We start from the raw sequence: 8,660 nt of genomic DNA, 5'->3' as shown, positions 1-8,660 counted from the left end.
CATAGAGAACGTGAAATTGAATTTACACACCCAAAATGAATTTCTTACGAAATGCTTTACCCACTCACTTTGAAAATGTTATTGATATAACAATTTGTCATTAAGAATGTAAATGAGTTTCAATTCTTATATGTAATGTTTTATATTTTGAGAATAAGAAAAAAATGAAATGATATTTTAAGGTTTATGAGACTAAAAATAGTTTATAAGATTATTAGTTTTTTGTTTTTAGCTTTTTGTAATTGAAATTCTTTTCTTATTCAAATTAATAATGAGTTAGCTCAACCTTCCAACAATCTCTTCACTAAAAAAAATTTAAATCACATAAAATACTTTACAATTTTTCTTTTTCAAAACAAATAGGCAAAAACTCAAATGGCACAGAGAAATGGGCAAAAATCCCTTGGAAATGAGTTTAGCTCCTATGGAGTGCTTTAATCCATTGGAAATGAGTTTAGCTCCTATGGAGTGCTTTACAAACTCAGACTCTAAAGTGGGGTTGACAGTGGACTAGCATGGAAGCAAGAACAGAGAAGTATTATTGGTGGAGTACAGAGAAATATAATCAGTGGACCAGCAAGGAAGAGTAGACTGGTATATTATTGATGAAGCAGAGAGATGTAATCATTGGACCAGCATGGAAGCATAGACTGGTATTATTGACACTATGCAAGTAAAATTAAACGGCAAATAAGAGGAGCAGTTTAACTATGATTAGTCATGAGAGTCAGCCTTTGATCTCCCTACAATAATAAAGCAATATTCAATCTCCTTACAATCATACATAAATATGGAAACCCAGACACAGCCACAGAATTCATGTCTTCCCAGCAATTGAAAATTACATGCTGCCTCCCTAGTTTCACCAATTACACATGACAGCAGCAATCAATCCCTTTCCGCACACAACGATCAAGAAATGGTAAAAAATGAGCCACCACACATATCAGAAAAGACAAACAGACAGAAAATTCTAATAATCTTCAAATTTAGAAGGCGGCGGCGGGGCGAAGGGGGTGGGCACGTACGGAGGGATGGAGGATCGGATGAGCGCCCAGTTCACTCCCCGGAAAAACGCGTGCTGTTTGATCTCGGCAGCGCCTCTCGCGGCCGCCATCCGCTTGGTGGGGTCCTTGACGAGGAGACCTCGGATGAGATCCTTGGCGGCGGAGGATGGAGTGGGGTCCGCCACGCCGCCGCCTTCTTCTTCTTTTTTTTCTTCGTCGGGGAAGTGCAGAGGCTCCGTGACGACGTTGGCGAGCGTCTTGTCGTGGCTGGCGCCAATGAAGGGCGTGTGCCCGTAGAGAAGCTCGAAGATAAAAATTCCGAGGGTCCACCAATCGACAGCGTTGCCATGGCCCTCGCCAGCTATGATCTCCGGCGCCAGGTACTCGTGCGTGCCCACGAACGACATCGAGCGAGCATCGGTCGGCTCGGCCAAGAGCACCGGCAACGACGAGATTGAGTGCTGTTCTCCTTGGAGCTTCGGCTGCTTGCATTTCTTTTTCCCGAACATGGAAAGACACGTTTTGTTACCTGTGTGGGCCCCCTGGGGTGCCTGTAGGCGTTGCCCGCCGTTGGCGCATGGGAGAACGCAGGCGGTAAAGAACCGTGATGGCGACGGCGGTCCCGAGGGCCGTGAAGGTGTTGCTATCGGTGTCGGGTTCTCGGTGGTGTCGGGATCAGATTCAGGGGCCCGCTGCAATGTCGGGTGGACGCTACATTTCAAGGAGAGGTCAAAATCAGTGAGCATGATGTGACCATCTTCACGAACAAGAACATTCTCAGGCTTCAGATCTCTGTATACGATTCCCAGCATGTGCAAATACTCCAATGCCAGCAATACTTCTGATGCATAGAACCTGCAAGCCCAAAAATAGTTCAGACAGAAATTTCATTTTCCAAAATCTCTAATTCAAAACTGAATTTATATTGTTGGAGATTTCCGGAATGAACTGTGTAATGATTCTTGATTTTTCCAATGTATATCGATAGTGAAGGGAAATCAGTCTCCAACTTAGATTCAGGGTACTTGGAAAGAGAATTTTCTTAATAAAATTAAATGTTTTAGCTGATTGGCTATCTTGGACCTTATATTGACATGGAACAACCTACAGGGATAGGCATCTGCCTCTTATGCAAGAATAAGACAGAAGATAATGTTCATTTGTTTCTTCACTGTCCTTATGCGAAAGCATTTTGGAATAGGGTCATGGACATTTTCTACATTGCACCACTACAATATTATATAACTTTGAATAATTGTTTGAGAATTTGGTTCAAAACACACAAAATATTCAGATTTCTTTCTTTATTTCTTATATAGTCTATCTGGCACAGCCTCAACGCACCCATTTTCAGAAAAAAAATTATGCATATTTCAATGAATATGGACCATCCAAGAATAGCAAAATCTAGAATATACCAAGCATATACATTTGGCAATTATTCTTTGCGGTTTTTTTTGATGGTGCATGTTCTGCAAGGAAATGTGGATGCAGTGCCTATATAGTCATAGAACCAGGTATATTCATCCACTTCTGGTGGGAAGGGGGACAAGACACAAATAGTAAAGCAAAGATCATTGCAATGTGGAGAGTATCGCAAAATCGCTAGGTTTGGAACACATTTAGATCTAAGGAGATGTAAAGGGAATCATAGACTAGGTTAAATGATACAATAATTTCAATTCTCTCATACTAATCAATTGGATGAAACACATCATGACGCTGGTAAATACCTATCATCATATCAATTTTGATCACATTTACATGAAGCATATCTGAACAACAACCTTACTATTAAAAAGAGAAATTGATAAGAAACCAGGTAAATTTTGTTTTTCTGTTGATAAACAATGAGTCATGACAAACACTGGCAGCATAAAGCTATGTGTTATGATGGACTGTAGTTTTTTTTGGAAAATTGTTAGGAAAAAAAATGATTGAGGAGAACACTCTCGTCATTGTCATATTGTTGTTAGAAACACAATTTTGTATTTTGGATGGTAGATGAAAGAAACAGAGATTATGAAATATACTACTGGTAAGAATGATAAGAGGAATAGTAGTAACAAAAATCTTGTAAAGTTGACAATAAGATTTGTTAGAGAAAAAAATAAAATACTATATAAATTGTACCATCTATTTTTATTAATATAAATCAGAAGCGTTTTTTCCCTTCGAAAAAAAATGTTGAAAGAATAAAAAACCCTTCCATAGTTCATTTCAGGATCAGGAAATAAAAAAAAATGTTGAAAGAATAAAAAATTATTCCACTTCCAGAAATCTCCATTATTTACCTGGCAGCGCGGTCGTTGAATGTTTTGGTCGGCTGCCTCTGCCTGATCTCGTGCAGGTCCCCGCCGGGGCACACTTCCATGACCAGGCATGTGAACCGGCTCTCGTCCAGATGCGCGTACAGTGTGGGCAGAAAGGGGTGATCCAGAATTTCCAAAATCTCCCGCTCCGTCTCGGCTCTCATCGTCTTATTCCGGTTCCACAGCGCCTTCTTGTCCATCACCTTGATCGCAAAATAACATTCCGTTCCCTTGAGCTCCGCCAGATAAACACTGCCAATGTCCCCGCTGCCCAGTTTCTGGATTATCCTGAAATTTGACAGACACAGTGGGCCGTCGGCCCTGAGGCTCCGGATGGCCTCCCACCCTGCATCGTTGCTGGCCTTGTGGGGCTTGCTGCTCGACCCCGCCCACGTATCGCTGCTGCTGCTGCTGCTCCGATTGACGTATGCAGGATTGCTGTAACAACTCGTGGGGCCATGATCGATTGAATTAGGGGTCGTTTGCTGCCATGTTTCGGGTATCCTTCGTCCCCATGTTGAGCGTAACGTTTTCTTCGTCACGTCTGGTCCTTTTCTCCTCATCAGAATAGATCAGGCTGATCAGGGCAAAGGCAAGCCAAGAAACCACTGGATTCTCCCCTCCCCTTTGAATAAGGTGAAAGTCTGTCTTGTAGATCTTCTGAGCCATGGTGAGACTCTAGATATCTAATAACTGAAAAAACTTTATTTGAGTTTCGATGATGGTTAGCTAGCTGGATTTGAGTAGATATCTATAAAATTCATCAACCTGAGAACGTGGATGCTGAATGAATATGAAACCATACATAAATTTTAACATTTCCCAATTCAATGGGAATTGGTGTTTTTCACATTTATTATTTCAAGATGAGTGGGTGAACTAATTTACTTTTACTATCAAAATTTACCATATAATTAAAACAGTTTCAAGCATTATACAGTAATTAAGCAGATTATAATAATATAATAATTAAAATTTATAAATAATTGCTATAATTTTCATAACTGAGCAAATCATAATTATAATTAAATATTTTAAAATTTAAAATTTAAATATGATTTTTTGTGCACTAATGCACAACAAATATTATCTTAATAAAATTAAATATAAATTATATAATATTATTTATTTATGAACCACTTTAATTAATAGATAAAATTGTTTTTGGCTGGAATTGGAATTTAGTAATATAATATTGATCAAAATTGTAATTTTTCTTATTTAAAATACTCTTTTAAATGTATAAATAGATTTAATGTTGTGAAAAAAAATTCTTTGAAGCACTCAAAGTTTGCATATTAAATAATTTAAATTTATGAATTTTAAAAATCTCTACTGAATTTTAGACAAAATTAACCCAGAAACAAATACTTAAAAAAATACCATTTCAAATTTCTTATAATTTAAATAAATAATTAAAAAATCAATCACAACTTTTCCAAAAAAACAAAAATGCTTACCAATATTATATAGATGCACATGGAATACACTCCATTTTAAGTGTCACTTAGAGATTGTGAAATCCATTCATGTATTTTTATCCTATAAGCTATGGGAAAGTAAAGAAAATGTAATTGTGTATCTTTTCAAGAATGCATAAAGATATAATTGTATATATTAATTTGGAAATTGTATTAATAAAAATTTAAAAAATAATAAAATCAAAATCCAAGAAATAAAACATTAAAATTCAAATATTTTAATTTTAAATTACATTTTATTTTAAAATATTGAAATCAAAGCAATTTTAAAACATTAAAATAGAATTATTTTAATTTTAAAATATATTTTATTCTTAAAACATTGAAATTTAAGCAATTTAATTGTAAGTTTTTTTGATTCATTATTGTAATATAACCTTTTTTTTAGTATTTAAGTTACTATTTTTGAGTAGTTTAATGTTTTACGTTATTTATTTTTTTTCAAAATAATTTTTGAAAAAATGTAATTTAATATTAAAAAAGGAATAGTTTAATTAATAGATGAAATGATTTTCTAATAAGATTATACATTTTTGTTTGTTTGTTTAAAATACATTTTTAAATGCATACATAGATTTAGCACACTGAAAAACCCCGTAAAAACTCAATCTTTGCAAATTAAACCATTTAAACTTATTATTTTATGATATATGTATCAGATTTTGGAAAAAATTCACCAAAAAAATTACCCTACAAATATTAAATATTTATTTTATTATCTTTATTTAAAATAATTGAATATATTGAATACATAATTAAAATTTCACTTCCCAATGAATAAAAATGTCATTTTAAAAATAAAAATAATGACATTTCTTAATATCTTTAATACAATATAATTTTAATGACCCTATGTGGGATGCGAAGACTATGGTGTATAGTCGCTAATAATATTCCCACAACAATTTATAATGTTTTTCATAATTGGTTTAACTAACCCTACTCTGCCATGAACCCTCCGAGCTCATTCTGTTTTGCCTCTCCTCCCTCTCGTGGCTTCGCAATAATAACCTCCCCATTGCTTAATCGTATCGTGTCCTATAATAAGAGGGTGTTATGGCTTCAACATGGTGTAATCATGGAAGGTATGAGTTTATTTATCATTATTAGTTTCGCTGGATGAGTTTTTTTGCAGTTTGTATTATAGTTTTGTAAAACTGGGAGCAACCTTTATATGTATCCGATGAATCTTTATTGTTATTTTTCTAGTGCTATACACACAAGTCTTTTCTCTACCCTTAAGAGTTTAACATGCCTAACAACGTAGTCTCTGGTTTGATACTGATGATTGTGCCTCTACACCATCATTTTCTTTTCCATGGGAATTGATGACTTGCTATAAAGGTAAGTGTAACATTGCTACAATTTTCGCCATTTCCTAGTTAACTAAAGACATTCATTCGACAATTATTTCTTGGGGTTTTCTTATCTCACTTTATTAGTTTTTTGCACCTCAATAGGCTCTCAATGTTGATGTTCGGGTTTCACTGGGAGCCTCCTTCCTTCTTGGAGTGTTTGTGTCAGATCCAACCAGGCAAGGTAAATTGTAGTTATCCTCCTTGTGAATTACCTAGGCCTTTTTTCTAGGGTAGTTTATTTTCTTGGCTTTAGGGTTAGTAATTTCTCCTCAACATTCAACAATAATTTCTCATGGAATGCTTCCTAGACCCAAACCCAAGTAAATATTGGTTACCATTTCTGAGTTGCAGTTCATGGTTCGCTCTATTTACATATTTATGTTTTTTTCTAACTCTTTTCTTGGCAACTTCCACAGGTTTTTAATATACACAGGAATGAGAGCGAATGATTACAATTTTGCAAACCATTTCGCACTCCAGGTGTTATGAAACCAGCTCAAGAAAAGATAGAAAAGATAGATCAACGCCTTAGAATTCAGCCTCTTCGAGGGGGCAACCTCCTTTACATTACATAAATGAACAATTCTTCGATGATTCAAATGACAAAACCTCCTTTCTATATATAGGAGTCTAAGGAGTCACAATATAATCCAGCCGACCTAACAATAATAATATAAAGCCACAAAAATAACAATAGAGGGATTCTATGGGCACATTAATAACAATATGGGGGCAATGGGGGCACAACAATATAAATAAGGGGTATAACTACAATAGTAATGGGGTAATCACTAGTATTATAGGGACCCAACATGCCCCTCTCCTTCAAAAAAGTGTTGTCCTCAACGCTTGAGTAGTTCTGGATACTTCTGCATAAAATTCTCATCCTCCCATGTGGAATCTTCAGCGGATAAGTTCTTCCACTTGATAAGGTACTCTGAAATTGATCGATTTCGTAGCTGTCGAGTTCTTGTTTCTATGACTGCTTCCGGTTCCAATATAATTTTTCCTTCCTCGTCAAGTTCTGGCAATATTGTTTGAACTGGGAGCTTGTCGCCTATAACCTTCTTTAAGCATGAAACATGGAAAACTGGGTGCAATCGAGAAGCTGCAGGAAGCTCCAATTTGTATGCCATAGTACCAATCTTTTGCAACACCTTGTACGGACCATAATACTTTGGTGATAATTTATTATCCTTCTTAGCTTGCTTGAGGGACATTTGCTTATATGGTTGTAGCCGTAGGAATACCCAATCACCTACATCAAAACTTCTTTCACTGCGATGTTGATCTGCCTGTTGTTTCATTCTATTTTGTGCCAACACGAGGTTATCCTTTAAGAGTTGGAGGACTTGTTGTTGATGTTCGATGTGATGTTCCACTGCCTGAACCTTAGAATTTTCTCTTAAATATGATGTGATGGATGGTGGTTGATACCCATAAAGTGCCATAAATGGGGTCATTTTTGTTGCTGTATGAAAGGAAGTGTTATACCACCATTCAGCCAGAGGCAACCATTTGACCCATTGTGTCTGTTTATCAGATACAAAGCAACGAAGATATCCTTCCAAACATTTGTTTACTATCTCAGTTTGCCCATCAGATTGAGGATGATAAGATGAGCTATGAGCTAACTGAGTACCAAGACAAGAAAATAATTCTGTCCAAAAATTTCCAGTGAAAATGGGATCTCTGTCACTTACAATAATCTTTGGGTTTCCATGTAGCTTTTGAATTGTTTCCATAAATGCAGTAGAAACTGTACTGGCTTTAAATGGATGTGATAATGCACAAAAGTGTGCATACTTGGTAAGTCTGTCAACTACCACCATGATGACACTCTTTCCCTCAGACTTGGGTAAACCTGTGATAAAATCCATTGAAACCTCCTCCCAACGTTGGCTTGGAATGGATAAAGGTTGTAATAGACCCGGTGTCTTAATTGTTTCAACTTTATTTTGTTGGCAAACCAAACATTCTGCCACAAACTTTTGAATATCTGATTTAAGGCCATCCCAAAAAAATTCCTTCTTAACCCTGTGGTAAGTTTTTAAAAATCCTGAGTGCCCTCCTAAGGGAGAAGTGTGCAATTCCATAAGAATCTTTTGTTTTAGCTGGGAATTCTTACAGAGGTATAAGCGATCTTTGTACCATAACGAATCATTTTTCCAGCTAAATGTATCAGACGTACTGGAATCTTGTTGTAGCTTTCGAATAAGTGCCCACACTTCTTCGTCATTCTTCCATTCCTCCCTTGCTTCATTTATCCAATCTGGTTGGATAATAGAAATGGCGCACAACAATGCTTCCACATCCTCATCCTTTCTTGAGAGTGCATCTGCCACCACATTTTGCTTCCCTTTTTTGTAGATGATTTCAAAGTCATAACCCAACATCTTTGTGACCCACTTTTGTTGCTCTTCAGAGGATAATCTTTGTTCTAAAAAGTATTTAAGGCTATCATGATCCGTTTTTACCTTGAAGTGTCTTCCCATTAGGTAG

General features: G+C 36.1%; 1 pseudogene across 1 annotated transcript; it reads right to left on the bottom strand.

The window, feature by feature from the left end:
• Positions 1–679: 679 nt before the first annotated feature.
• Positions 680–3,882, bottom strand: LOC149143832 (serine/threonine-protein kinase D6PKL2 pseudogene; annotated as a pseudogene). Its single transcript, XR_016265119.1, has 2 exons — positions 3,302–3,882; positions 680–1,862 (listed from the first exon to the last, which is right to left on the bottom strand). The product of XR_016265119.1 is annotated as a serine/threonine-protein kinase D6PKL2 pseudogene (transcript).
• Between the last annotated feature and the right edge of the window lie 4,778 nt (positions 3,883–8,660).

This window comes from Pinus tabuliformis, chromosome X (genome assembly GCF_031772625.1).
Source record: "Pinus tabuliformis cultivar Carrire ecotype Pingquan chromosome X, CPIR1, whole genome shotgun sequence".
Taxonomy (NCBI): Eukaryota; Viridiplantae; Streptophyta; class Pinopsida; order Pinales; family Pinaceae; genus Pinus; species Pinus tabuliformis.
Note: the sequence above shows the minus strand (reverse complement) of the source record. Positions and strands in the feature narration are given on the sequence as shown.